Source organism: Gracilinanus agilis, chromosome 1 (genome assembly GCF_016433145.1).
Source record: "Gracilinanus agilis isolate LMUSP501 chromosome 1, AgileGrace, whole genome shotgun sequence".
NCBI classification, from domain to species: Eukaryota; Metazoa; Chordata; class Mammalia; order Didelphimorphia; family Didelphidae; genus Gracilinanus; species Gracilinanus agilis.
This window is the reverse complement of record NC_058130.1, coordinates 702,758,260-702,786,001: the sequence shown is the minus strand read 5'-3', so window position 1 is coordinate 702,786,001 and position 27,742 is coordinate 702,758,260. Positions and strand designations below refer to the sequence as shown.

General features: G+C 37.4%; 1 pseudogene; it reads left to right on the top strand.

The window, feature by feature from the left end:
• Positions 1–21: 21 nt before the first annotated feature.
• On the top strand, positions 22–27,742 carry LOC123255892 (annotated as a pseudogene).

Below are 27,742 nucleotides of genomic sequence, written 5' to 3'. Positions count from 1 at the left end.
GAATAAATCCAGAGAGCATCCATGAATGAGGAGAGAGCCAATGGTGAAAACAGGTCATGAGAAAATTCTACATCTGCCCTTAATATCTAGCCAAGCCCTTAATTACCTGGTTTTGTGACAAGGAATATGGCTCTTAATTGGGAGACCTTCAGAAATTTATCTCGGGCATGCTGCAGGAGACAGGTCTTGGTCCTGAAAAACATAAGACTGGCAGTATTGTCTTGGGGCTATGTGGGAGCAATATGTGTAAAGACAGTAATCAAAGAAAACCTTGCGGTTTAGTGATACTTGTAAGTTGATGTTAGAACCTAGGCAATTTTCTAACTCCATTGGGGTGGTGGAGGCTGGATTTGTCCCCACTCTAACTATCATCTCTCAGTCTACAACAGAGTTAGTTCTTGTTTTTATTGAACTTTTCCTGGGGGACAGTTTTTTTCTGGGTCTGGCTGGCCCCCCTAAGCTGAGAGTAAACTGAAGTCCAGGAGGGATTTCTGGGCCATGATCTAAATTATTTTGTCCTTGCTGTAGGAGGCAACAGCAGCTGAATGTTACTGGATTCCTCAATAATGACAATTTTATTGGAATGCCTGGTTCATGAGTATATGTGGACCAATTCATTGGTCTGGGCACAAGCCTCAGTCTTCCCCCACCAAGACACATTTGGCCCACAAAGCCAGACCATTGGCCAGGCCATGGAAGCATCTCCTTCCCCAACAGTCCCTTCAGAAGCATGTGTAGATCTCCTGGTGGACCTCCAGGTGTGACAATTGGATTAAGTCTACACTGCCCATCTTTAGATTTAATCACCAAAGATGAGAGCACCTCCCAATTCTGGGAGGTCCCAACCCACAGTTTGCTAGAGTGAGTGATGAATCAGAATCTACTGACTGCCCCCCTAGGTGTGCTATGAGAAGTGTCTATTGTGATTGGACATGCAAATTAGGAGGGAGGCACAGGAAGTGACAATAAGTGACCCCTTTAAAAGGAGAAGGCTCTCAGTTAGCTGGAAGCTTCTGGTAAAGAGAGCTCTTCTGGTTGGTGAAGGAGTGTTGAGACCTTAGTGAGACTACTTTAAATATCTTCTTTTGAATTCCACTTGCTGAGTTTAAAGACTGAATCTTCTTGAACTTCTCTTAAGAAACTTCTTTAAATAGACTCTGTGAATGAATTTTTGTTTCATTCTGTTTTTTTTTTTTAATTTTTTTTAAACCCTTAACTTCTGTGTATTGACTTATAGGTGGAAGATTGGTAAGGGTAGGCAATGGGGGTCAAGTGACTTGCCCAGGGTCACACAGCTGGGAAGTGTCTGAGGCAGGATTTGAACCTAGGACCTCCTGTCTCTAGGCCTGGCTCTCAATCCACTGAGCTACCCAGCTGCCCCTTTTTGTTTCATTCTGACTGAAGGTTAATTAGATCTACCTGGACTAATTAGAAAATCGTAGTAAATTACCTACTGAGTTAGATTCTCATTGCCTTATTTCCTCTCTCTCTTCTTAATTGTAAATAAACTTCCGTAAAAGTCAATTTTGACTTAAGATTATTCTTAATTGAGGATTGATAATAGTTCAATCCTCTGGCGACCCTCTTAATATATTGAAACCAAAAAACCCCTTTTTCCTTCTTACACAGATGAGCTTCAAGTCCCAGGCATATTTCTAAAGGCAGCCTCCCAGGGCAATAAAAGTAGTCCTCTGTGCCTCGTAAGTCAGGATTTTTTGAATGTTGACCTTCCTGCTCAGACCATTGCAGGATTTCTGGCTCTTCTTGACCCTCTACCACACTGAAGAGTAGACCTGGGATTTAGGGAAATGGACTTCTTGCCAGCAAGGTATTTAGTAGCACAGTTGACTAGGTTCCAAAACTTAAAAACCTTGAGACTGTGTCATTTTGATCTATGTGGAGAGTGGCAGTTGGATCCTATGAAAAAGGATGATTTTTACTCCTTTGCTAATGAACCGAGTGATCTGAAACAACTTAAGGATTTAATGTTCATTTTTCAGGCCAGGTCCAGTCTCTACTCAGGTAAGTGGGCTCATTGGTCTCTAAAAGTTGGGAAAGTCTCTGAAAGCTGCTTAGTGGTTGGACCTTATGATAGAGAAGATACACTTTAGTCTAATAATGGGAGAATTATGCAGAATATGTGATGTAGCTACGTGGCACAAAGTGTAGCGTGCCAGGCTTGAAATCAGGAAGACTTCATGAGTTGAAATCTGGTCTCAGATACTGTGTGACTTTAGCTAAGCGAGTCACTTAATTCTATTTGCCTCAGTTTTCTCATTTGTAAAATAAAATGAGCTGGAGAAGGAAATGGCAAATCACTCCAATGTCTGTCAAAAAGCCCCAAAAAGGGGCACAAAGAATTGGACATGGCTGAAACAACTCAACAACAACAGGCGACATATGTATCTGAATCACTGTTGACAGCTTGAGTTTCTCTCCTTGAGAGCTTCTTGTTCACATCTTTGGATCATATATTTAATGGAGTCTATATGACTTATGTGGAAGACTTTGGTGGATAAGGAGCCATAATATTAGAAGCCAAGACACCAGGATGATACTTAGAGCCCTAAGGGGTGAATTAGGTAACCACACATTCTAGGGACCCTAACTTAATGGTGGCCCATTTGGGGAAGACCTACACCTATATTATTTTTGGTTTGTGAAGCAGATTTTTAATTTTATGTAATAATTTCCATTTTATCTCATGTAATCTCTATTTCTTGTTAGGTCAAGAATTCTTTCCTTATCCATTCTTTGGAAATGCATTTCCTTTCCAAAGGCCCTTACTGTCTTTATGATATGACATTACATCTAGGACATTCATCCATTTGGAGGTTAGTATGGTATATGATAGTCTTAACAAAAATTCCTTAGAAAGCATCTTGGTGGAAATTAGGTTAGGTCGTGTGTCCCTATTCAATTGGCTGGAGTCTTTGTGTTTGTTCAATATTATATTATTATGCTACTTTGTTTTTGTATGTTGTGTAGTTAATTTCATTAACAAATTAACTTTTCTACTTTTTAGTCAGAATGAAATCACTTTATGATTTCTATGTATGCTATTGTTTAAGATATGATACTCTTAAACCTCTTACCTTTTAACCCCCATTCCAATATTTTCCTTGAGATTCTTGATCTTATTTTTTAATTTGAATTTCACTTTTTTCTAGTTCCAAAACAAACATTTGGTAGTTTGGTTGGCACGGCATGTGAAAATATTATCATTTTTATTCTACTGACATGGACTAAATATGTACATTTAAGAGCTGAACAATTATTTGTCTAGATTTCTTTAAAAACTGTTTCTTGGGGCAGCTGGGTAGCTCAGTGGAGTGAGAGTCAGGCCTAGAGACAGAAGGTCCTAGGTTCAAACCCGGCCTCAGCCACTTCCCAGCTGTGTGACCCTGGGCAAGTCACTTGACCCCCATTGCCCACCCTTACCAATCTTCCACCTATGAGACAATACACCAAAGTACAAGGGTTTTTTAAAAAAAACTGTTTCTTTTATAGTTTGTGTCTTAGTAGATGGATTCCAAAATAGTTTTGTCAAACAGAATTTCTCTCTTTGGCTGTGTTAGTAGTAAAAAAAAATCATGTAAGCTAATCTTATGTCCTAGAATTCTGTTGAGCTTAATTGCTTCGATTAACTTTTAGCTAAATCTCTAAATTTCTATAAATACTCTCATGCCATCTGCAAAAAAGCAATAGTTTTGTTTGTTCTTTGCCCATGCATTCCTCTTCTTTTTCTTTTTTCTTTTTTTTTAATTTTGAAAAAACCTTACCCTTCCACCTTAGAATCAATACTGTATATTGGTTCTAAGGCAGAAGAGCAGTAAAGGCTGGACAATGGGAGTTAAGTGACTTGCCCAGGGTCACACAGCTAGGAAATGTCTGAGGCCAGATTTGAACCTAGGACTTCCCATCTCTAGACCTGGCTCTCAATCCACTGAAATATCTACCTTTTTCTTGTCTTATTATGACTAGCATTTCTAGGACTATGTCACTTAACAGTGGTGATAACAAATCTCCTTGCTTTACCTGTTGTTCTTTGGCTAAGTCCTCTAGAATTTCCCCATTACATATGATGATAGTTTATTGGTTTTAGACTGATATTATTTACCATATTTAGGAAAGGGCCATTTCCCCCTAGACTTTCTAAGTGTTTTTTAATGGAAATATGTTGTATTTTGTCAAGAGTTATATTCTTCTTTTACTAATATGCTCTCATGGTTTTTATTATTTTAATTATTAGTATGGTTATCAACATAGTTATTAGTGTGTTTATAATTTTTTTTCTGAGGCAGTGAGGTGGCACAGTGGATAGAACACTGGGCCTGGAATCAGGAAGACTCATCTTCCTGAATTCAAATCTAATTTCAGATACTTAATGGTTGTGTGCCCCTGGATAAGTTACTTAACGCTGTTTGCCTTAGTTCTTTCATATATAAAATGAGAAGGAAATGGCAAGCCATTCCAGCATCTTTGCCAATAAAATACTAAATGAGGGTCACAAAGATTCAGATGAAGCTGAAATGACAGAACAATAAGAAGAAATTTTCTTTATATTTTTACGAAACTTACATTCCTAATATAATTCCTATATTCTTTGACTTCTAAACCCTAAAATCTTCAGTGTTTTTAGGGGCCTAACAGACCAGCCTGCTATAACACTTTCAGAGGTCCTGGTGTATCCCATTATGAATTTTTCCATTCTTATCGAACTATTATCATTCCTATCTCCATGCCTCCATTCTTAACCCTTTGGGCATCTCTGGATCATCTCTTTTCTGTATTTCTAGGTTCATAAGTACTTGTCTCAGCCAGGCTTTTATGGAAGACCCTTTACTTAACTGCTCAGAACAACCTTGGTACTAATCTAATTGACTGCTGATTAATACCTTAGCTAGAAACTGAAAAATCAGTTGATTGGTGGACACAACTGACCAGTTCTCACTAAGTCCCTAAGTAACTAATGAAGATAAGAAGTGTTCTTTTAATTACTAAACTTATAGACTTGTGTGTTAGATTTAACAAGACTAATTAGTTTAGGTAACTGATTCTGACTGCAGATTAACTCAAAAGTTGATTTGAGAATTAATAACTTTTAAGTATTTTTCCCTAACAACCAAGATGGCTTTCAACTGACACCTTCCTTCTCTGGAATCTTGAAATCACAGACAGGTCAGCAGATGGCTTCTTTGTAAATGGTGTGATGTTGGTAAAAATAGGTGATGGGGAAATGGGATTGATGATGGAAAGTGGGAATAGGATTTCTAAGTTTGAATCTAAGTTGGTGGATAATTGTGAAATCTCCCAGATATTTTAACTGATGTTCAGGAGCCTTTGGAAGGCTTGATTGATTGAAGGTTTGTTCAGCAGATGATGGTTTGGTTGTTTGAATAAATCTTCTTGATGATGTAGATATCAGAGAACTGAAGTTGGTAAGGTTGAATATATTTCTAGTTGATAAAGGTTGAGACTAATATCAGAATATACTATGCCCCGGCCTAAACCTAAACCACCTCCCTCCTTGCCCAGTTGTATCTCAAGACTGAGACCAGGATAGGTTCAGTTTCACCCCTTATCTACTCTGTTTCCAACTGCCCCTTAGCTCACACCAGGCTCATGTTCATTCTGATTCCATTCAGGTAACTGGCCATCACACTTGACCCAACATGGCTGCTATTAAAATCCTTACAGCATTTAGAGTTTTTATGTTTACAAAGCACTTTCCAACCATTGTCCCTATAACCTTAGCTGAAGTAGGCTCCAGCTGCTTAGCTATTGTTGTCAAAGTCCGTGCATTTTTGAGATTCTTAGGTATCAATCATCCAAGCACAAAACTAGAGTTATCTATGGAGTAAGGAGTAGTTGTTAGAAATAGGATTATGAAAGGTCTTTTTCAAAGTGCTAGATCTGCACTTGAAGTTTCTAGTTTCAATTTTGCATGTATGTCTGTTTCACATAAAGAAGAGATATAAAGAAAGAGATGGTGCCAATTGTACAACTCAAAGATATGATGATAAGGTCCCTGAGAGCTGTTAGTGTGAACAGATGCTATGCCCCAAGTCATTCTGGACTGCCTGCCAAAAGTAAAGTGGTAATACCTATGGTCATGGCCCTTGGAGTTAGGACCCATATATGCCTCTGGTAATGAAAGAAGATGGAGGACCTTCTCCCATTCACACTTTTTTTTTCCTATTAGAGGCATTGATTTTTGATAGGACTGAGCTGCCAAAGGTCTTTGAGAGCATCTGCCCTTGTGGAGAGAACTAGCCCTGGCAATTGAGAGAGAAGAGTGGATAAGAGCATACCCAGCAGGGCTCCCCCTCCCAGTAGGAATTCTATGCCAGGTGGGGAGCTACAAAGTGGACTCCATGAGGAAAGAAAAAGACATTGAATTCCTAGAGTTGTGAGCTACCTTGGTTTGCTTTGTGCTTATGCCCATTCTTCCCATGAATGCTCTATATGTTGTGGGAAGCTATGCCCTCAGGTTTATGAGGAGAGGAATGTATTGTATATATTATCCTTACTATGCCACAGATTTTAGTTATTGTGTCCTCTGGATGACTATTAATGTGAAGCACTCTGATGGGGGTTCCTGGGTTAGAGTTAGGAAAGCAGACCCACAGGGTACTTTCTCTTGAACTCAAAGCTAGTTTTTAAGGGAGAATACTGAATAGTAGTATAGATTCTGTATCTCTGACTCTGATTTTCATAGAATTGTCAACCTGGACCTTGGTGGTCATATCTTTTGACATATTTGTCTGCTTATGCATTTTTTCTTCTCTTTATTAAGCATTTCTGGGATGTATAGTCAGAAATCTCAGCTCCTTGATCAAACACAGGGGAGAAAAATGCAAAATTGCATAAGTGGTAGGGCATTAAAAACCATTATTCAGTCAAGGAGGACTTGTTAAGCATTTCCTCTGTGCCTAACACTGTGCTAAGGGCTAGAAATAAAAAGAAAAAAACACTTAACAGAGCCTAACTCAAGAGAACTTAATGGTAGAAACCATTATGTAGAGAGGCCAATAAGTGAAACCCAGGAACACTACTGGAGATGAGCTTTGGTGTGGTTTCTGTAATATTTTTGTTTCAATTACCTACCACTGCATATGTTTATAATCTCTATTTTCTCACAAGATATAATGGATTCATTCTTTTTAGTATTTTCCTTCTTCATGATACTGAGAAAGTCATTGAGTGGGAAAGAATAATACTCCTATATGGTACATAAAGATATCACCCTATTAACTCAATGATGAGACTCTATATCAGTGTTGACAATGTATTGGCACTCATGCTGGGGCCAGCATGGGGGAGCTGCTCTGTTCCCCCTCTTCCCAGTTCCTGAGGACATTTTAGCATGTCCTACCCTCTGTGTGGCCCCCTAAGGTAAGCACTTCCCCCCTCGACGCTCTGGGGTTATGGTGGGGCTCAGAAGGCAGTCTGAACTTGCAGTGTGTGGGCATGTGAACTTGAAAACCTTCACCAATACTGTTCTATATGGATACTCTCAAATAAATAATTTATCAGCCATTCTAGGAAATGAGCATAAGGAAATGACCAATTATGTTTTCAACCAATTTACCCCAATCCAATTCTATTACTTATCTACTTAGTGAGTATAATTATTAAATGATTTCTTATACTCAGAATTCAAAGTTAGATAAGGGTCGTTAAGATAAAATATTATGAGGTGATGTTTGCTATTACCTCTTCTTTTTTTAAAAACATTCATTAATATTTATATTTTAGAAAAGTTAACATGGTTACATAATTCATGCTCTTACTTTCCCCTTCACCCCCCTGAAGTCCCCCCCCCATGGCTGATGCGTATTTCCACTGGTTTTAACATGTGTTATTGATCAAGACCTATTTCCAAATTGTTGATCGTTGCATTGGTGTGGTAGTTTCGAGTCTGCATCCCCAATCATGTCTGCCTCAGCCCATGTGTTCAAGCAGTTGTTTTTCTTCTGTTTCCACTCCTGTAGTTCTTCCTCTGAATGTGGGTAGCATTCTTTTCCATAAGTCCCTCAGCATGTTACCTTTTCTTTTTAAAAGATCTTTTGTCTTATTTTTATATTGCCAGAATTCCATATTATCCCTTATCCCCTGAGAGGAATCTCACTTAATATTCTTTAAGAAAAAAAAGCAAGAGTAATTAAGAGATCAAAAAGTCTAAAAATATTTTGCCTTTTCTTCCTGAGGGGGGGAAAAAACCTCAATGGCTCTCTCTCAAATAAAAAAAAAAATTAGACAGGTAACTTTAAAGACACCCCAGCTGTACTGCTTACAGACCATAACCCAAGAGTGATAATGACCCCAAAGAGGGTTCTATCCTTTAGGGAAGTGCTCGTTTGTTGTGATCTTTGAAGTCAAAAATATCCATGTGAAAATACCACTATTTGCTGATGCTGCTAAAGTATTTAAAAAACCCAACTGCCCAGAGGCAGAGGCAAAAGAGTAGAGGCAATAATCCAGCCAAACTTTCCCAATATTCTCATCCAAACAACTTTAAAATAATGCCTCAAATCAAATTCTGCTGTGACACAAAGGTCAGGGTGAGATATTTTCTCTCTTTTTCCCTTATCCATAGATTAGACAAACCTAGATAGATAAGCTAGTCCATGCTCCCCTGGTCCAATCATTCTTGAGAACAATTTGGAATTATGTCCAAAGAGCTATAAAACTGTTATAAAAAAACTTTGACTCAGGTTTGTACCCCAAAGTGATCAAAGGAAAAGGACTTGTTTGTACAAAAATATGTATAGCAAGTCTTTTTGTGGCAAAGAATTAGAAATAGAGGGGATGCCCATCAAATGAGGAATGACTGAACAAGTTATAGCATATGACTGTGATGAAATACTTTTGTGCTATAAGAAATGATCAGGAGGGTGTTTAAAAAAAAATGGGAAAACCTCTATGAACTGATGCAAAGTGAGAAGAGTTGAACCATGATGTCATTGTATGCAGTAAAATCAACTTTGTAATGATGATGAACTGTGAAAGACTTAGCATCTCTGATCGATATAGTGATTCAGGATAATTCCAAAGGAAAAGTACTATTCCCCTCCAAAGAGAGAACTGATGGAACTGAGTGCCAATTGAAATATTAATTTCTCGCTTTATTTTTCTTTTTGTGGTGTGTCTAAAATGAAATATGCTTTGCATGATTTCAAATGTATAATATCAAATTGCTTGCCTTCTCAGTGGATGGAAGTGGGGCTGGAAAGAGAATTGAGTTCAGGTTTTTTTATAATGGTGATATTAAATTATTTTTTAGGCTTACTTTTTCACTAATGTATGCTTCTAATTCTTTTGTGTTAAGTATTTCTTGGATGGTGAAAGGAACAAATATCCAATAACTGAAACATTTTTCACACTGAACGTCTCTTTTTAGAGGGTTTTCTGTTCAGCTCTTTTGAGGGGACTCTAGAAATGAGCTAAATGTATGCTGTGTTTTAGAGATTTTTTTCCAGAGTTTTACTCTGATGTGAGAGCTTAATGCCTAAAGGAAGCCTTTTATGGGAAGAGCTGCCCTCAGCCCAGAGATCACAAAAAAACCCTGATGAGAACTTGGGAGTGACTAAAACAGTGTTATATACTTAATTCACTGAAATTAAATAAAAAGAGAAATTAAACAAGTTTATTGATTGTATTGATTTTCAGTATTAAGTTATGAATAAAACATTTAAAGCAGGAGTTGTTAACCTAGGGTCTATCAAATGTTTAATATTTTAATTACTGTTTCAATATAATTGGTTTCCTTTGTAATCCTTTCTGTTCTAGTTTGCACTTAAAAATATATATCTAAGATAAATAATTTTTTTAAACCCTTAACTTCTGTGTATTGGCTCCTAGGTGGAATAGCGGTAAGGGTGGGCAATGGGGGTCAAGTGACTTGCCCAGGGTCACACAGCTGGGAAGTGTCTGAGGCTGGATTTGAACCTAGGACCTCCCATCTCAAGGCCTGACTCTCAATCCACTGAGCTACCCAGCTGCCCCGGAGATAAATAATTTTAAAACTTTTTTTTCCTTAAACTTTGAAACTGCCAAAGAAGTCCATGACACCCCCAAAAATTTTAAATAAAAAGTCAGGGGCAATGAGGTGACTCAGTGGATTGAGAATCAGACCTAGAAATGGGAGGGCGTAGGTTCAAATCTGTCCTCAGAAACTTCCCACCTGGGTGACCCTAGGCAAGTCACTTAACCCCCATTGCCTAGCCCTTACTTATTGCCTTTCTGCCTCAGAAGCAAGACACATTAAGGATTCTAAGACAGAAGGTAAGGGTTTAAAAAAAAAGTCCAAAGAAATATTTTTCCCCCACTGGAAAATCCCTGCCAAGTTGACTTTACATTTTTGTGTCTGTGTACATGCTTTATCTCTTTGCTCCCCTCCCCAGTAAAACAAACTTCTTGAGGGCCAGGACCACCTATTCTTTTGTCCTTGTATCCACAGTATCCAGCACATGATAAGTGCTTAACAAATATTGATTAAGTTGAATTTACCTCGATGCCTCTCTTGCCAGTCTGTCCTAACTCCTCCCTGACAAACCTCTTTGGTCAATTTATAAAATTAGAATTAGGTAGATTTTTCTAATCCCTTATCAAAGCATAGTCTGAAAAAACTATTACTATCCCAACTAATAACATTACTATCAGCCTCCTAGTGTAGAAGAAGCACTCTTCTTAAAGTCAGGAGACTTGTTGCCAAGTCAGACACTTTATTAGCTGTAGGATATCAGCTAAGTTGCTAAAGGTCTCTGAGCCTCTGGTTTTTTGTCTGTGAAATGAGGACAGCAAAATTTATTCTACCTCCCTCACTGATTGATGAGGAAAGGAAGTTTCTAGAGCTTAAAATGATATGTAAATATGTTCATCAATTCTGAAAAGGGAAAATGTCAGGGAAAAATGATTGACTGCCTCTCAGCCGTTCCCATCAAATCCCTATTAGTTCCCTGACCACTTCCACCTCACTTCCTGTCCCCCAAATACCTTTTCTCCATTCACAGGGAACCTAACACTTTCTACTTCATTCCAAAGAATATTAAAATGCCATAGAACTGGAAAAAACACTAAAGTCTACCGAGTCCAATTCTCATTTTAAACAAGAGGAAAGGCAAGGCCCCCAAAAGAGGAAAAGATTTGCCTGTCATCACAATGATTTCACAACAGAACCCCCCCTAGAACCCATGACCGATGACTCTTTCTGCTTCTATCCCTTCCTCCTTCTCACTAACAGATGTTACCTCTAAATACCCAGACCCTACAGTATTGGCACTGAGAATGCCCAACAACCATCCACTCACCTGAAGACTTCCCAGGGAGTAGTCCAATCATAAAAATATAATGGCCAAATAGTACATACACCTAATGAGGGTCCTCTATGTATTACTTGAGGTCACACTGAACTCTCTTCTTCTGGGACCCTTCTCATAACCTCCCTGCCAATACTACCTTATTGTTACACTAAGACACCTGTGTCTAATTCCATTATTACTGTTAGATGCTGAAGGGATTACACCTGGATTTCCTGTATTGTACTAATTAATCAATATTAACCTATTTAGCTGACATTTCCTTCACCATTCAAGAGTTTGGGCCTATAGGGGCTTGCTAGTCCCACAGGCAATAATTAAGGGAGATGAAGAGAATGAATTTTTGGAATAAATCTATCGGATGCCGGGTGTCTTTTAGGGGAAGATGAAATGCTTGTGGAGATAAAGGTACAACCAACCAATCACCAAGTTTCTGAGAGTCTCCTACATGCTTAGTCCTGTGCTAGGTAAAATGAGGTAAATGAGGAAGAGTATAAAAATATTTCTAAGGATCTTATAGGTAGAGGTGCCAGATGCCAAAGGAAAAAAAGATTGCCTTGTTTATACTTAAATGTGTCAGAGGACAAATGATGAAATACGCCACTCATCTCTAGACAAAGAGGGGAATAGACAGTGCATTCAAAGATGCATAAATTTTTAAGATATGGCCAGAGCTTTGTTCTTCTTTCTTTGCCAGTGGTGGAGTAAAGGAGTAGAAGGGCAATTTCAGTTGAATGATTAGGTTTGAAGCCAAATTATAAGGGAAGGGTGGAGAAGAGATGGAAACATACTATAGACGGCTTTCTTGAAGAGTGTAGACTAAAAGAGGAAGAAAAATATCAGACAATGAGTAGAGGCGCAATGGTCAAGATCAAGCAGATTCTGGAGAAGACATATGTATGTCTTAGGTGACAAGAATTGAGCTGGTAAACGAAGAGAGACTGAAGTTAAGAATGAACAAAATGATGGTGGGGATATCCTTTGAAGAAGATTAAAGAGGTTGATATCTGAAGCCGTCCAGCAGCTTCATGAAGATTCCTAGTGGGTTGGACACTTAGAAAGGGGAACCAAGGACTGAGTGAAAATGGGTTACGGGTTAAGGATTAATGGAAAGAGAACGTAAGACGAGAATAAAGATACTCAGACACAGAAAGTTTTGGCATAAGGTAGACAGAAGGCGAGTAAGCTCTGATGGTCAAGAGCTTCATGGTTAGGAGCTCTGATGGTTAAGAGCTCTCTTGCCAACTGATGTCTTGTCACTTTTATTGGGGTTACAACAGTATGGGGGGAAGGGGAGAGGCCAGTGGCCTGATACATTAACTTTATGAGGTAATCATCATAAAATGCAAACTGCCAAAACCTGAAACAATAGGTAGAGCTAAGATTGGGATCCAGGGTGGATATGGCCTAAGGCATCTACTGAAGTTTGATACCTATGTTAATTGATCATTGAAGGAAAAGTAAGGAGACTGAGATAACTGACTCTCTTCTGGGGTGTAGCCTTAGGGAAGGGCTAGGGATTTGGCAATTTGACTCAAAGTTACTGAGATCAATCATTAGCAGTATAAGAGTTAAGTTTTTTTTTTAATACTTAAAATAATATCACAATTAATATATACCTGGATTGCTACATATCCCCCTTTTTTTATTAAAAAAGAAGAAAAATTATTAGAGTGGAAAAAAACTTAATGAATTTAAAAACAAAAAAGAATGGAAAATTCTAAAAGGAAAAGGGAAAAGGGAAAATCTCAAAGAAAAAAGTAAAAACTGTAATTGTAGGAAGAGGATTAAAAATTTGAAAAAGATGCAAAGTGAAATCTAGCAATCAAGATTCTTGTTAAAAAATATATATATAATGTTGGAAAATAAAATTTCAAATCAGAAAATGTAAGAAGGCCCGAATTAATGTGAAACATAAGTTCCACAAACCTGTGGGACATATAGTATAGCATGTTATCCATTGGCAGTCAAGGGTGTAGGAAGTTGTCAAGTCTTAAAGTGAGAGAAGGATCTAGTTTGAGCCGAAAGGGAAGTCTTATTCCCTTGTCTGATTTTATGTCAGATTTACTGGATGGTGGAGCTAAGATGCCAGCCACATTGAGATATTAGTTGGAAACTTGGTAGAAGGCCGACCTGCGTTTGAGGGTGTCAAAACACTGTGTCCTTTTACCTCCAACCAGGACCTTAGCAACCGACATCCATCTATCTTATATGGATTTTAGGTCTCTTTCAATCTTAGGCTTTCTGGCAAGTTGTAACGGCTCTATCGTGGTCCCTACTTCTGAAATCAGACATAATAATTCATACTAGGCCTGTGATGTTTACCAAATACTTGCAGGTTCCTACATCCTTAAGCCTTTGGATAAACAAATAGGGCCAATATATAAAAAATTATCTTAATCTACAAAATCAAAATCTTGGTACTGATTCCCATATACATCAGTATCCAAAGTAGAGTGAAAAAATAAAATGGGAAAAATAAAGGGAAAGAAAAAAAAATCAAATGCCTCATTGCAGATGAAAAATAAAATAATGAAAAATGTTAGACTGTTGGCTCACATTTCATGTGGAAATATTTTTTAGCCAACCAAAAGTTTCTCACTCAAAATGAGATCAGTTTCCTAAACCAAATTCACAGTGTGAGTGCACGAGATTTTTCACCAGGTAAAGGGTTTTTCAACACAGGATAATACAACAATTGATGCAAATACAAAAGTACAAATATTCCCAAATTATAACATACTATTTGGTTGCTGAATCATTATATCTGCCTTTCAATTAAAAGGTAGGTTTTTTTTGTTTTAGCAATTTCTATCCAAATAGTTTTTTATACAAGTTAAATTCTAGCAAAGACATATACATATATATTTTTTGCAAATATAGCATAAACAGGTTAAGAGAATTAACACATATATACATTTAGGACAATAGAAACAATTTCTTATGCAAGTGAACAGTATCTAATGTACTGTTATAACATTACAAAAATAGTTCAAGTCTAATTACAGAAAATACATATTATAAAGGCTGACTAAAAGCTGTTATGACTTATGTTTGGAAGAATAGAAACAATTTCTGTTTGCAAGAGAACAATCGAACCAATAATAAGAGAATAATCGAACCAATGTAAGATTTTGAAACTGCCAATATTACAATAATATTGTAGTTTTGTCTAAATATTATACCCTAATATGTCTGTACAATGGATTGTTAAGATGAGATTTTGGAATTATTGGTTGTATGCTTTCAATAGAAGCCTTATTTATACATCTTCTTCTACAGATTATAAGTAGAACAATAAGAATAAAAGATAAAATGATGTAGTTGCCAATGCTGGCCAGATTGATTTTGCCAAACCAATTACTTGGGTTGAGGGAAGTCAGAGTTTCTTCCCACTTAGCAGCAATTTTCCTAGCTTCTTGCTCATAAACAATTTGGTCTAAATTGTTAATTTGTTGCAAATGTACAATATCTAATGTGCTATTATGATGCCCCCAAGCACCTTTTATGTGCTGTACCACGGTTTGCCATTCATAAGAGACATTATCATATTTTAAAGGTGTAATGCAAAATCCTGTTTGGTTGTAATGACATGGATAATTGATCCTAGTGTGTAAGGCTTCAACCTCTTTTCCAAGCCAAAATACCATGTCTTTCAAGGTTTCTAATTCATCTTTAAAAGGGAGGTCAAGACTTTGCTGGGTGTGCCAAAGTTCAGATGAATTTGATACAACCTCTTGTATAAAACCTTGGTTTTGAATAGAGCTAGATAATGCAACTGATGCTGTGGCTAGCAAGGTGATAAGAGTGATTATGGAGACTAGAGCTCCAATAATAGATAATATCAAACGTTTGGAGGGATGTATTATGTGGTTAAATGCCTTTTGAACAAAATTAACAGTTGGAGTAGAAGCCCAAGTTTCTGTGAGATTCACAGGCAACCACACCAATGGTGGTTGATACATGATAGCTACAAAAGCATTCTTTTGCATAGAATCTACACATTGGTTTAGTTGACAATTCAAGCATTGAATTTCATACAGTCCCTTTTCATTTTTTGTGATGGAAAGATTGTCACCTAATAACATCACATAGGGAGCAAATACACAAGCAGTAACGTTGGTATAGGTGACATTTCCAATTATGAAAATAATTTTCAGATCAAATTTGAGTAACATGGAACAATTCCAACAAAAATAATTGCAAGATATATATTGTACAATACAGTTTAAATTTTTTGGGTGCATGTAAAAAGTTGATCTTCAATAAATACCCATATGCTTTTAGAATAAAATGTCTAAGCAAGTTAATAAGTCTTTTGCAGTTAAACTGTCTCTTAAAGAAAAAGTTTATCTGTGTGGATAGTTCATTAGACTTGTTCTCAAGTCAGTGGCTGTGCCTCGTTTGCTCATATGCTGTTTTTATGGGATCTGGTAGCTGTGCTGTCCTATGGTTAGTGCTGGACAGACATCTGCTTTCTCTGCTCTCTGGATTGGTCTTTTCTGGGAATGCTTGATGACTCTGGTTTTCTTCCATGCATTCCTGATACCTGTGAAAATTAGAAGCAAAATCTCCACCCCAAATGAAAAACTCATTGGGTCTTTTTCTTGGAACTGGTTTGTTAGAAAGTGCCTGATAACATCCTTTTTGGTTTTGAATTTGGGCTTTTTGAATTTTGAATTTGGGCTTTTATATTTCCTTTAACTCTTTTCCCAATTGGTAATTCCCAATTTCCTGGGATACCAGCCTTAAGAGAGATGTTCCATGATTTGTCCAATTTTGCCCATCTCTTGCTGGTATAAGCATTATTATTCCAATTTTTTAACTGTTTTGGAATAGCCAAATGTGCAAAAATATTTGAAAGTTGTGCAACAACATTGCATACTTCTCCATTTTGAGCTTTCGCCCATACAGCATGAGAGTAATTATCTCCAATTACATATCCATTTTTTATTTTTACAAAAGAGGCATATTGTAATGCATCCTTTTGCCACAATTGTGCAGGTCTTACAACTTTGCAGTTGCCTCCTTGAGGAGTGTCAGAATAAGGAGCACAAGATTTGCATTGCCAATCAATTTCATTGACTTGTATAGAAAATTGAGGTTCACAAAATTTTGCACTCTGATGTAATATTGAGAACAAATTAACCGTTTCCTGCTGTTGGATTTAAAAATCAGTCTGGTAGTCTACTGAACTATTTCTGGCCTGGACAAGCTACCCCCAGCCCCCAAGGTTTCCCAGCACAGTCTTCCTTATCTCCCCCTATCATAAACCTAAAACTGAAGCTATCTTATCTGATGAATATTAACCTTCTTGAGGAATGTTTGTCTATGTTTGCCTGCTTTACAATATTTGCCTACTTAATGTATATTTGCCAAATGCTTCTGACCCTGACCCTGAAACCCCCCCTCCCCAGATGCTTCCTGACCACCTGTCCCTGACACTACCTTGATAATTATGTAGGTACCAACCCCCTTCCCCAAACATTTCTATATAAACTCTTGGCTGAGAATTCCAAGGGGTCCTTCAGGCATGCCTCTCTGCCTAGCAACCCTAGCTATCATTGCTAGTAAAGAATGAGCCTCTTCTCGCATATTGCATTGTCAGTGTGATTCTTCCTTTGGCCATGAACCTGGGTTAGGTATTAAAATTTGGGTACAACACTGCAAAGCAGTGGTTACTAGGCCATTTGCCTTTGAAATTCTCTCTGTCTGAGGTCTATGGAGATTGTGAGAGCAAATAAAATTTTCCTTTTAACTTTGCAAGATTGCATTCTGTGTGGTGTGAAAGAACAGAACAGTTTCTGTATCTTGCATTAGTTTAATTTTTTTCAGATAAACAACATATAAGTCACATATGATATTACAAGTCTGTGCTATGATCTTAAGCATGTGTCTAATTGAAAAGTCTTTTTGTGCTATAGTACTTAGTATTTAGACTAAAATTTACTTCAGATAAAATCTCTTTCCCAAAGAGACCGTGATATATAAAAAATACCAGAAAATGTCTTACTTTTCATGTAGAACATAATCAATCTTTTATTCGTAATTTGCTGTGTCCAATTTAAATTTGAAATGTTTAATTTTAAATTTGACTTCACACTAACTTTTGCATTTAGCAAAGATTTATTTGGAGATAGAATTGGTTGTGCAAGGTTTTTGTCATTTCCAATTGAAAAAATGTGAAATGCTTTGGATTTGACTAGTATCTTTCCCTTAGTATTTTCACCAATGACCTCAGGGCAGGTTTTTAGTCCCTGAGAAATGAGGCTTCTACTCTTACCTGAGTTAAATTTTGGGGGAATCAAAGACTTATCTCTGGTGCCCTGAATTTTTAAGGGGCTCAAGGCTGGCCCCCCAAACAGTTTAAATGCTGTTTGGTTGTAGCTGTCCTAGTCTGTGTTCTCAGGAGATATGGTGAGGCCCAATGCTGTACTTTGGGACACCCTTTGAAAAATTTATGAGTCCACTTCAACTTTAATTTGGGACAGGATCCTGTAAAATGTCCAGCTTTGTACCAAGCAAAGCAGACAGGTTTTGTCTTTTTAAATCGATCTGCCATCAGATTCTTATGGTCTAAAGTTTTTATGTCTTGACATGCTTTTATAGCCGCTTAGTGAGGAGTTGTCTCCTCAAAGAAACCTGTAGCATTGCGTTTTGTAGTTACAATCTGCCATGCTCTTTGAGCAGCTAGTCCAATTGGATTAAAGGTTTGTTCTGAATATAACAATTGCCTAGTAAGACTTCTAAATTTACCTGTGCCAGTTAATTCATCATAGGCAATATCTACATTGTGTTTTTTGTTGATTCTAGCTTGTTCCTCACATAATTCCTGAAACAATAACTTCCATATTATGAAATCTTTGGCATTAAGCACAAATCCAACTAATTCATACCAAAAATCTGGTGGTAGAGATTGCTGGCTAATCTCATCTATCAGTGACGTGGTGTCATGGGCTGCATTACCATACTGAATGACACTATTCCTGAGAGCTTCAAGAGTTTGGAATTCAACATCTTTCTGCTTTTCTAAGTTTACTTTTGCATTCTCAGGATTATTTTTAATTTCTGTTGGAGAAGCTGATTTCTCTGCTTTCTCTTCTAGATTTAGGCTGGTTGTAAAGCTGCAGTTAGTACTGAGTGGAGAAGGAGGAAGAAAAGGTGTGGGCTGAGCACTAGTCAGTTCATCAGAGTCAAGAGAAGCTGCATGAGGTGGAGGAGGAATAAACTGAGTGTCAGAAAGCCTATGGGCTCTAAGAGAAACTGAGTAAGATGGTGGAGGGATGGAGTCAGCAGGAACAAATGAAAGTGGAGAGGTTAGGGTAGGTAGAGGATCAGTAAGCACAAGTGTGGAAGCAATAAGCAGAATCGGAGAATCAGCCTTTGAAGGCTGGAGCTCAGGAGATAGCTCGAGGGGAAGGTCAAGCTGAGAGTCAGCTTGATTCTGTGAAGGAAAAGAAGTCATCAGAGGGATGGGTGGAGCAAGATAGACGAAATTCAGGTTAGAAGGAAAGTCTAAGAGTGAGGCAGGTTGGGACAATGAACCTTGAATGGTTTCTGCCTCTAAAGCTGTTCTAACTACCTTCCAAGTTAACCATACTGATGATGCAACTCTAAGTCCCTTTTCTTGCGCTTTCTTTAAAGTCTGTCCAAGTTGGTCCCACTGTTGTACATTGAGTACTTATATTTCTAGGAACTTGGGATCACATTTCAAAATTACCTTAAACAATGCCTGAAGTTTAGCTTCTGGTACTCTGTATCCTTGCCTGTGCACTAAGGATTTTAGCTATCATATGTAACTAGTGTGAGAAGAAAGTTTCTGACCCATTTTCTAGTGGTCAGTGACTCACCCCAGAGGCCACCTGAGGTCCGTTGACCGTCCCGGGTCCTGCACTGCAGTCTTCCTCTCAGGTGTCAATCCACGCTGGGTGCCAGATGAAGCCATCCAGCAGCTTCACGAATATTTCTAGTGGGTTGGACACTTAGAAAGGGGAACCAAGGACTGAGTGAAAATGGGTTACGAGTTAAGGATTAATGGAAAGAGAACATAAGGCAAGAATAAAGATATGCAGACACAGAAAGTTTTGGCATAAGGTAGACAGCGAGTAAGCTCTGATATCAAAGGTTCATAGAGAGGGACTTGCCCTTGGCAAGGAGAAAAGCTACCTTTTCAGAGTCAGGAATGAAAGAGGACATAGAGAAGATGTTTGAGTGATGTGAGCTGAGAAAAAAAAGAAGAGAAACTTCTCATCCAATAGCCTCAAATTTTTTGTTAAATAGGTAGCAAGTTCCTTAATCTGATAGAGGTAGAGGAAGGGGTGGGGTGGGAGGCTTGAGGAGGAATGAAGAGTATGGAATAGCCATGGTGGTGAGTGGGATAGCAAAGTGATTAGGAAAGTGCAAAGGTATTGCTTTGCTGCAATGAGTTTCCAAATGAAATCACCTAACTTAAATTTGAAATAGACCAAATCAACTCAATTTTATAATTTTCTTTAGTTCTATTCAAGCCACTTCTGAATAGGAGTGAAGAAAGTAGCTGGTGGGATTTGGATTTGGATTTGTAATACAATGCTAGATAAGAGGGTTTAAGGAATTCAATAGTAGAGAATAGAGTTCAGTTGAACTGGCTCCCCAGAGGAGCAATATAGGGAAGGGAGGGAGGGCAAGTCAGGAGAGAGGTGATAGTCTGAGAAAGAAATGAGTGTTGGAGGACATGGAAGTTACAGAGAATACAAATGATAAGGTTAGCATTCATATGGAATAGGGAAATGAAAGGATCAATGTAAATGGTAATTTAAAAGGAAGGAATGATACTTTAAGTGGTATATTACTGCTAATTTAACTAAATTAAACAGTGTTATGAATGGTAGTGGTAATTTACTTAATGTTAATGGTAATTTACTCACTGTTAGTAGTAATTTAACTAGTGTTCATAATAATTTGACTAAGATTGATAATGATTTACTTGGTGTTGGTAATTTAATTAGTGGTATAAATAATTGTGAGAAAAAGAAAAATAGTGTTGTAAATTGTGTTGGAAGTTTGAGTAATTGTGTAATTGAGAAGAATAATGGAAATTGTGATTTAATTAAGGATAATTTGTTTGTAAATAAGAACAATAATACCAGAATAGAGGTGAAAAGGACCAAAGATGCAAAATCCTGAGAAAATTCTGTAACTCAAGAAGATGTTAACTTGGATGGACAGGAAATAGCTGAGCTTTGTATGATGTTACTGTTTTAGCTCCTGTGTTGGAAACTTTTCAACCTCCCAATAGCACAGAACTACATGTGTCTGTAACTATTGGAGACCAGATTTATTATCTTCTTGTTGACATGGGAGCAATTAAATCAGTTTTGAAAAGTTTTCCTGAAAATTGTAGAGCTGTTAGTACAATGGATGTAGTTGGTGCTACAGGCATAACTCAGAAAGCTAAATTGCAACCAGAAATGCTAACCCTTGGACCCCTTTCTGTAGAACATGCATTTCTGTGTGTTCCAGAATGTCCAATGAATCTTTTAGGGAGGTATCTTTTATGTAAATTACGGGCTACTATCCAATGTATCTGGTGATTTCTTTGTATCTGGTGATTTCTTTACATTTCCCAGAGGAATCTTTGAAGGCCTTTCCATTGCTTTTCTTAGATTCTAACAGTACAGAGGATGACTTAGATACTATCTATCCAATACCTGAGGATATACCTAAGGATTTGTGGTCAAGATCATCCACAGATGTTGGGTTGCTAAAATTAGCTACTCCAGTCAGGGTGAGGACAAAGGGAGTACTAGTTCCTTGTGTGCCTCAATATCCCTTGACTAAGGAAGCAATAGACAGTATACTCCCAATTATTGAGTCCCTAATTCAACAAGGGATAATAATACCATGCTTTTCTGAGTTTAATACACCAATTTTGCCTATAAAGAAGCCAAAACTCAATGAAAATGGCCAACATGTTTACCGCTTTATTCAAGATCTAAGAGCAGTAAATGATTGTCATCAAGTCTCATCCAGTTATGCCTAGTCCAGCTGCTATAATTTCTTCCATTCCAAGTCAGGCTAGATATTTCATAGTGGTAGATTTATGCTCTGTGTTTTTCTCTATACCAATTCATGAGAACTCTCAGAAGATCTTTGCTTTCACTTGGGAGAAAACCAAAAGGACATAGACTCATCTTCCACAGGGGTATACTGACTCACCTAGCCAGTTCTCTCAAATTCGACTTTGAGATCTAAAAACAATTAAATTTAAAGAGTAAATTGGTGCATTTTTGTGGATGATATTCTTTTAGCATCCCCAAATGCAAAGGTGTGTCTTAGAGACAGCAAAATTCTTTTGAGTTATACAAATGAGGGCATAAAATCTCCAAGGCGAAGTTACAATGGGTTTTGCCTGGGGTGCAATATCTTGGATTTGTGTTGTCAGAGGGTTCTGGAAGTATCACACAAAAGAGAATAGCTGACATTCAGAAACTGAGTGTACCTAAAACTAAAAAAACAAGTTAAGAGTTATTCTTGGAACTACTGGTTTCTGTAGACAATGGATTCCTGCATATAGTGAGATCACTAAATTCTTGACAGATCTGACTAGGAATACAGAACCAGAACCTCTGAAACTAAAGCCTGAACATCATGTAGCCTTAAATAGACTCAAAGAAACCATTCTATCTGAACCTGCGTTAGGAATTTCAAACTGTGAGAAACCTTTTCAGCTATTTGTCAACAAAAAAAAGGTATAGCTTCTGGTGTGCTGACACAGACTCTTGGACAGGGTTATCATCCCATTGGGTACTACAGTTGTCAACTCAATCCAGTAGCTGCCTGGACAGTACTCTGTCTAAGGGGGGTAGCAGCAGCAGCAGCTGTGTTAGTCCAGAAGTCAGTTGATCTGGTTTTGGGATTGTTCACATCAGATAGAAGCACTAATGAGGAAGTTTCATACTCAAGCATATTCCGACCAACGAATATCTAAGTATGAAATTATTCTCTTCAGTAGTGAGAACATCCTGTTGAAGAGATGTAGCATACTCAATCCAGCTACTCTTCTTCCTGATTTTCCTAAGAACGGTGAGCCATTGCATGAATGCGTTGAGGTAGATCTTGTAGATATGCCTAGTGTGTAAATAGAATTAGCTCTATCCCATTAATAGTCAAAAATCTACTCAACCCAGGCGTGCTAATGACGTCACTCCCACCTCCCTTAGTGGGGAGGGGAGACGAGTTACCCACACGTGACAATAAGTAACAAATCAAGAATAAGGGACTGCCCTTTGGGCAGTCCAAATCAATGTAGAAACTGCCATTTGTCCATTTGAATTAGAGGTGGACCACAGGAAGTGATGAAAGACACTATCTCTTTAAGTAAGTGAGTGAACTTGCTGTGGGGGCAGTTGCCGTCTCGAACTGGAAGAAGAAGCATCTCCTGAGACCACAGACAGCTTACACTCTGTATTGGGTAAGTTAGGCTGGCTTCCTTGGCCTAGCTGGGCCAATTCTAAACTCTGCCTATCTGGCTGTTGGGCCCTGTGGCTTACAGCTTCATTTATTTAGCCTTCTAACCTCCTTTTTCTCTTTATCCCTACTTTTACCTACCTGATTGTAAATAAACTCTTCAACCCCGATGCTGACTTGGGTCTGATTTAATTACGGAATCAACCTGAATTGTTGATTCCTGGCGGCCACATAATTTTAATATATATCTATAAATACCTAAATTTTTATTCCTTACACTAGGGTGGATTTAAAAGACACTCTACTCAAAAATCCAGACTTGATATTATTCACAGATGGATCATCATATTTATGTAATGGAATCAGATGTACTGGTGCTTCAGTTGTCACAGAATTTGACACACTGGTATGGCTCATTACCTAGTAATCTTAGTGCTCAGGGTGTGGAATTAGGGGCATTGAAGCAAACCTGTCTTCTAGCTGAAGGTAAAAGTGTAAATACACAGACTCTCGATATGCATTCTCTGTTTGCCATGCAACAGGATAGATCTGGAAACAATGAGGTTTTATTACTGCATCGGGAAAACCAATAGCTCATGCAGGAATAACAGCTGAGTTGTTAAAAGCAATCCAAAAGCCAAAACAACTGGCAATAATTCATTGTCAGAGTCATACTAGTGGTAGAGATTCAGTCTCTAAAGAAAATCAGAGGGCTTATATCACTGCGAAGTATGCAGCCCAGAAAGCTCCAATATATGAAATGAATTTAACATCTATTGATGATATAGAAAAAGCTTAGGTAGACTCAGATATCCAGAAATGGAAGGATAAATTTGGAGCTAGGAAAGAACATGGGATATGGATTACTGATACAGGAAGACCATTGTTACCAAAAGACTTATATACCTATTTGTGTCAGCCACTCACACAAAAGGTCATTTTGGTACACGAGCTGTTGTGGATTCCATCAAGAGGCAATGGGTTGCTCCTAGAATAAGTACTGTTGCAAATAAAATCTGTAATAGCTGTCCAGTCTGCCAAAAGTTCAATCAAAGTACATTCAGAAAGAAAGGTTTGAATGGTAGGCCTTTAGCATATTGTCCATTTGAGAGTTTACAGATTGATTATATCTGTATGCCTAAAGCTGGAAGATACAAGTATTGTTTTGTGATAGTTGATATAGACTAAGTGGCCTGAAGTTTTTCCATTAAATACCAACACAGCAAAGCTTGTGGTGAAAGTGTTACTCAAGGAAATTGTGCCTAGATTTGGTGTACCATTAACCATAGATTCAGATAAGGGATCTCATTTCACTCAGGATATCCTTAGAAGAGTCTATGAGAATCTAAGAATAACACTAAATATCATGTTCCTCATTACCCACAAAGTTCAGGTCAAGTGGAGTGTATGAATAGGGAACTTAAGATTATGGTTGGGAAACTATGCTGAAACTCATCTCAAATGGCCAGAGATTCTTCCCATAGCTTTGTTTTACCTACGTACGAGACCAAGAGCAGATCTACATATATCATCACATGAGATGCTCTTTGGACTTGCTCCACTGCAAGCAAAAACTTGTAAGGCTGTTTATGCATCACTCTTGGGAAGTGATAGCCTCTGCTGTAAAGCACTCAAATATGAAGCAATTTGGCAAAGAGAATTACAAGATATGTGAGTATTAATTCAATCTGGTCTATTGGATTATTCTCTTGATAATTTTCAACCAGGTGATATGGTCTATGTGAAAAATTTTGGCAAAACATTGGCAACAGAACAAAATTGGGTAGGTCCTTATACAGTTGTATTAGTTTCACCATCTTCTGTAAAAGTTTTAGGTAGAGATTTGTGGTATCATTGTTCTCATGTTAAATTAGCACATGGTATAGATGATGAAAATGTAGAAATTATTAATAATAAGAAGAAGAAATTATAGGAATTTGAGATCTTCAGTCAATCAGTGTGCAATCAGAAAGTTCAGTAAGAAGAGGACCATTTCAGCGGAAGAGGACATTTGGATGGAAGAGGACATGGATGAAGAAGATTCAGGATTTATGGACATTGTACTCAGACTGATGAACTTATAAAATTGAACTGATAAAAACTTTGTTTTCAAGGATTTTCCTAAAGAAAAGAATTAATCATGAACAATTTGGATAAATGGTTTGGAAGTATTTTGGGTAATGTAAATAGTATCACTACATACTCATATGCATCCAACATTGCACATAAAACTATCAAGAACTTCAATGGAGAAGAGAAGAGGAGAAATGAAGAGAAGATTTCCTTGAGGAATGGAACATCATAAGGAAAAAGGAATCTGAAGGAGATCTGAAGTTTCGGTAGGTATCATACATCCAACAGTAACATGTTGCAATACAATATAGCAAAGGAACAACATGTCAATCAGATACATACAACTCAAACATGTTAGGATACATTGTATTCCTTGTGAATAAAACAATGTATAAATACTAACAAAAATTAGAATTAGCTATAGGATAAGTACTAACAAAGGATAATTACTAACAAAGATCAGCTAGTTAGGTAAGATTTATTTAGACTAATATACTAATATCATAGGGATAGTTTAGAATAGTTTAGTGAAGTAGGAATAGTATCAGATTAGATTAGAGGATAACATAAAGTACTAATGTATATTACAGTGCAGATACAAACATAACAAAATTGCATTACATGAAGAATATATACTACACATCATATATCACAAAATAATGTAAATAGATGTGTAAGTAGTATGTATATATTATAAATTGTATTATAGTGTAAGTATTATATGTAAAAGGTGTACATATGTATATTTTCTATGTATATTATATGTACACATATGTATATCATACATGTATATAATGTGTACATGTCATGTGTATATATAAATGTAAATTCTGTGAATAATTTGCTATTACTTGAGTTGCAAAAATTTAAATGTAATTTGTATAAGTGAGTTTGATAAATTTTTTATGTAAAAACTTATGCAATGTTGTGTTAAATATGTATTTTCCAAAATTGTTTGCATTTATTAGTAGAATATTTCTGTATTAGATTAGGAGTTTGTGTTTGATGTTTGTTTTGACTTTTGTGTTGATATTTCATATTTTCTGTTGATTTTGTTAATTTTGTTAGAAATTTTGCATTGTTACTTGTTGTTTTGTGCTTTGAACTATTTAACTGTTCAATGTATTTTTCCCTTTACCTTTCCTTGTTAAAATCCCTAGTGTATGGTAGAGTAAGATAGCATTAGATAGAGTTACTGTAGGTTGTTATTATGGGGTAGAATTTTAGTTAAGTTTGTAGTACACAAATACCAAAATATTGTGTGGAACACATTTTGGCTTTGTGCAAAGGGGGAACTGTAAAAGGGAGATTAAACGTTAGCACCCAGGCTGCCAGGTTGACTTTAAAGACCTAAGAGTTCTATAATGGAATGAAGCTGGGATTTTGAAAAGGTGTAGGAGTTTGACCAAGCTGGAGGAAAGGAGGTATTGTGGCTATGTGGTCCACTTTTGCCAAATACCCAAGGAGCTGTCAGTATGGGATACCACTGAGAAGAATATTCTTCAAGGAAACATTGTGGCCTAGGTTGAGGAAAGGACTGGGTTATCTGTTGGTGGACAGCAGATCAATCTTCCTTACTCCCTGGAGTCTGCTTTGAATTAACTGGCTGCCTTTGAACTTGTCCTGTAACATCTTTGACCAGCTTGGAGCATCTCTGAACCTGTACTGTGAGAACCCCTCTTCAGCCCTTCCTAGTTTAGAGACCAACTTAGTTAGAAATCTAGTTAGTTAAACTATTAGGCTAATTCTTTAGAATAGAAATACACCTCTCCTTCCCTCAGTTATTACAAATAAACCCAGTTTGTTAGCACTTCTTGTCTCTTCTTAGTTTAAGGAAATCCACTTCATTGGTTTTCCCTGGTTGGCAGGTTGGCAGTTACTAACTGCCATTCCCAAACCTCACATCCCTATTAGGTTTACCTGTGTTCCTCTGTCTGTCTTTCCCTTGTGAGGTGTGGGTATGTCCCAGTTTATTATTATTCCCCATTCCCAATATTATCTTTTTTCACATCCAAGTTACCCTACCCCTTCCAGATCAATCTTCCTGTGTTTCTCGGGCTCAATATTTCCCACAACATCCAACTGCAGGTTTTTTTCTTATTGCTCTTTTTCTATATGCAAGTTGTTGTCTTTTTTACTATGAGGTTCATTTTTGAAAGTCATTAAATAGACTTTTTGTTTTAACTTTGTTTACTCCTTAGTATTGCCCATTTTCTAAGTTGGTGTTTGTTGCTTTAGCTCTCATGCCCTTAACTTAGTCAAAACTTAAATTTCCCAACAAGAAGTCAAAAATATTCAGCAGAGGTGTGATCTTGTTAAAGCTGGAAGTTTTTAACTTGGCAATTGGATAGGAGTAGAGCTAGAAATAGATCTCTGGATTTCAATGGATAAATTATACCTTTATTTTCATTTTCTTTTCAGTGGCATTGAAGGTGACCTGGAAAGCCTTGAATTTGTTGAGCTGCTTTTTGACCAATGAAGACCTCATCTGCCTGGTCCAAAGTCACCATGGGACTAATCTTGTAAAACTGGACCTCTCAGGCAATAGCTTAACAGACGCCTTCCTGGAATTACTAGAAGCAGCCTCAGACTCACTGATATCTCTAAATGTTGTAAAATGTAATCTTTGGGACACTCACTTTTGTAAAATCTTGCCAAACTTGCATAAATGCAGGAGACTGTCCCATCTTGGTCTGTTTCGAAACCCTTTCTCCAGTGAAAGCCTAAGAGCTCTGAAGGAGCCATTCCAGCAGAAACTACTTAATCTGAAGGTAATGTCACTTCCAGTCTTTGTGGACAACCCTTTCCTGCAATTTCCTTTACCCGCCTACAATGAGGACCTTTCCCTTGTGTTGGATGAACTGAACTAGTTGTTAGTCACCCAGGGATGGGCATGA